This window comes from Sinocyclocheilus anshuiensis, unplaced genomic scaffold (assembly GCF_001515605.1).
Source record: "Sinocyclocheilus anshuiensis isolate Anshui unplaced genomic scaffold, SAMN03320099.WGS_v1.1 scaffold881, whole genome shotgun sequence".
Classification (NCBI taxonomy): Eukaryota; Metazoa; Chordata; class Actinopteri; order Cypriniformes; family Cyprinidae; genus Sinocyclocheilus; species Sinocyclocheilus anshuiensis.
In genome coordinates this window covers 1,801,947-1,806,207 of record NW_015558695.1, presented here as the reverse complement: position 1 = coordinate 1,806,207, position 4,261 = coordinate 1,801,947, and positions in this window count along the sequence as shown.

Sequence of the window (4,261 nt, the reverse complement as noted above, 5' to 3'; positions counted from 1 at the left end):
CTGCATGGATGCGCAGGGAGTTCTTGCCCAGAACAGAACCATACCGCCAATCCAAACTGTATGCTAATTGCCAATCATATTTGACGATAGTGGTCCTGACAGAAATAGGCTTTCAAAATTTCACTTCAGAATTTAATGTTTAATTCAATGTGTTACTTGCTGTGTCTTTATAATTATCACATTATTACACAGAGTATTTTAAATAATAATAATAATTTATATTCTAATAATTTCTATAATTCTAATAATTATTAAAAACTCAATATTAAAATCATTCATATTGTGCATTCTTTTTCTTGGCCTCTCAGTAGAATATAAATTGTTTTCATCTCAATAATAAAAATAATCATAATTGTGTTTACATGCATAATTATATATAATTCTATAAAAACTCGGAAATTAATAAATAACTGCATTAATATAATTGTGCCACATTAACTATAAAATTCAGATTTTGCAGTTTCATTCTGGTTTAGAATTGACAAACGAGTGGTTATATATAACTTCATATAAATTCCAGAAATACCTTAGGTGCCTTAAAAATACCTAATGACCAAAAAATAGCATATTATTGTAGCCCTTCCAAGAATGCAGTTTGATGTAGTTTCTCTGACTAGCCGGGAAGAGAAGGAAATTGTGTGTTACAACCTACCATAAAGGGTTAATGCTGATTAACCACAAGATTAACATTTAGTGACTTCTCTACTAAAAGCAACTACTAAAAACCCCTTGCACCAATATAACCTTCAAGCACTTAAGAAATAGAGCTGCATTTCCTTGTCTCTGCCAAAGGCGTTTAGGTGCCTGTTTACCAGGGGTCACTAGGGCCCGTCTATGTCAGGGCCTTGTTGGCCACTGGCTGGCTGCACTAATGGCTGCCTATGTGAGGAATTACACCATGCCATGACATGGGAACTCCTTGAAAATGTGTCGGGAACCAGCCGCATTAGCATTTTGGAAACGCATGAATGAGTGTGTTTGTTCTAGTCTGGGTGGTTTGCTGAAAGACCCCATTAACAGCAGGTCTAGAAGGACTGCAGAGTGTCAGGTCAGACCCAAAGTGAACAGAGAGAGAGGGAGAGAAAAGAAAGAAAACAAAGCAAGTAAGCAAGATAAATAGAGAAGGAGATGCTGATGAAGGTGTTAATTTTAAACAATCACTTAAAATAGAGCCATGAAAGTTAGAAGCCAAATTTGCCTCATCCATTCGGTAATAAAGTGATAAAATTATACTCACAAGTAGGGGTGGGCGATATGACCAAAATCTTATAACACAATGAGTAATTTTATTTCACGATAATGATATACAGTATATCACGATATAGTTATTTTTGCTTTAAATAGGGTCTTTATGATATTAAAATTTTTATTTCATAATTCTTGTCAACAGTGTCAATATTACAAAAAAATAATACTAGCCTAAAAAAAAAAATCAAGCTTGTTGAAGACAAGTAAGCGATTTGAAGTCAGCGATTTAAAAAGAATAAGAAACTAATTACAAGCAATAGGACAAAAAAAAAAAAACTACAGTAAAACATAAGAAATGTTAGTACATACATTGTATAAAGTAAGTATAAGGTAGTACATGAAATGGGTAGCACTTTATTTAATTTTTCCTCGTGTACATACTATGTACTTATTGTAGTAATTACAATAACTAGGTAATAACTAGGTACTACCCCTAAACCTAACCCTACCCCATGTATTTACCTTATATTACCAGTATTTTCTTGGGTAAGTACACTGTAAGTACATTGTAAGTACATGTAAGTTCACGTACTGTAAAAAAGTGCAACCATCAAATGTATAAAGACACTGAATATTCATCACTGTGTAAATTACATATATATTTCTTCTTATTAAAGTTACAAATTGATGATTGAGGCGATGATTGAAAATGATTTAGTCAAGAGCAGTGAGACATTTTCTCTCTTTTGTTATTTGATTAACATGAATGACAGACTGCAGGATTATTAGACTGCTGTCACTTTAAGAGCTGCCCGAATCCAATATACTGTTAGACATGTGCTTTCTTTCTCAGCTGTTTGCTTTCACTTAAGCCTAAATTACTGTGTTTACAAGGATACTTGCAAAGACAGGCATTTTGAAAACGACAGTACACGCATATAGCGAAATGAGTTCCCTTTCAGTCGGAAGCGAAGCAGCAAGAGGCCCTGAGACGGGCGACCCAGAGATGGAGACAGTTGCTCTTCGGGAGATGGTGAATTCACCACTCCCTCCCCCGGAGGAGGGCCGGGTGGAGAATCCTTGGTTTCCTTTTTTTCTGCCACCGACGTGACGTCTCCGTTCCCTCCTTCAGGGAACGAGGGTTACATACGTAACCGAGACGTTCTCTTTCGCTGCTGATTGCATTTCAATGACTTGCTTTTAAACTGCAATGCATAATTGCGCTGCAAACGATAAGTTCACCACTACACCTGGAATCTTCCTTTCATTTTATCAAAGGAACTTGCCTTTGAATAGCACAGTTCAGTGACAATTCTGCTCAGGCAATAGAAGAATATGTGTTCCACACGCCAACTCAAAAGGTATTTCTATACCTTTGTCTCAAAATATATTCTGAACGCACGTGTGTTTCAGTGTGTATCTGCATGCATTGTAAATGTGAAGGGTGTGTGTCTGCGTGCGTGAATGAGACACTGTGGGAGAGAATGAGAGTGGTGAGTAATCAGAAATCCCTGAGGCTTCACACAGTGTTATCATTTTTGCCACATGTAACAGCTTGTGGAGGAAAACACCCAGCCCAGCAACTGTATTCCCAAACAACATCCACACTTCACCTACTTAATCTTTCGAGGGGCAAGGTCTGTGCAGAAACAAGTCTACACTTATTGTGTAATGTTGTTCCCATAAGTGCAGCAGTATGCTATTTCAAAAACAAATATGCAGTGTTTATTAGGAAGGTGAAATTGAATGGAATAATTATAATAGTAAATGGAATGGAATAATTATAATACCAAATAAATTAATTCTAAATTAAAAATGTTTAAATTATTTAATGAGCAGCTAAACTATGAAAAGGCCCAATGCTGTAATAAGTCCAGTCTTTCATCTAAATCTATACCTTCAGGACATGCTTATTTTAATGGCTGAAAAGAGCTTTAGACCGCTGTTTTTAACATTTTGTGGTATAGGAAAAGATGTACTGATTATTTGAAGTTGATTGAATTTCATCTTCTTTTCTGAGTACTGAATTAAGCATGTGAATTTCATGCATATTAGCATATTGAAATGTCTGTATTCAAAAGGTTAAAAGGTCAAATGTATCAGCTTGGATGAGCCATGTTTGAAGTGAAATAGGCTACATTATTCAGAAGTGTTTGGGGTTTCTTATGTTCTTGAAAGGAAAGCATCTTATGCTGCATTTATTTGATGAAATACAATACAAATTAAATGAAAAACACAACAAGATCAGTAATATTGTGAAATATTATCATTTAAAATAATCGATTTCTATTTGAATACATTTTAAAATGCAATTTATTCCTGTGATGGCAAAGCTGAATTTTTAAAAATAGTTTTGCTGCCTAATATTTATGTGGAAACTTTGATAGCTTTTTTCAGATTATTTGATAAATAGAAAGTAAAAAAGCAGCATTTACTTGAAATAGAAATATTTTGTAACATTATGATTGTCTTTACTTTCACTTTTCATTAATTTAATGCATCCTTGCTGAATAAAAAGTATTAAATTCTAGCTTAAACAAATCTTACCATATCTTTGTTTGCATATCACCTGAATTCTATTTTAATGTGGCTTGCTTATGTATTTATTTGCTTACTTATTTATTTGCATTGTGCCAAAGAACAGCACTTAACCATGGTAAAATCACTCCTGCTTCATTTTAAATATGCTTTTTTTTGGCATTTTAATCAATAGAACACATAAGAAAGTTCATCCAAACATTTCTGTTGAATTATTTTTAAGACTACTAGGTGTAGTCGTTTGCTCTAACTGACGTTTCTCCATCACATAATATGGTCTGTTATGCGGCGGGAAAGTGAATACAGGTGTTAAGGGGCTGTGAGCGACACACACTTCAGGAGGTGCTAGTGAGATTAGATTGAGAAGAGGGACCCCAAGAGAGGGGCCTCATTAGCATATGAATATTATTCAGCTCAATATAAAAGGAACAGATCTGGGGAATAGACCTGAATGATAAAAATTTAAAAAAAAAAAAAAAAATTCACGAAAGAAAAGAAAACGTAGTCAGAAATCTAAGCAACATATGGCTCCTTT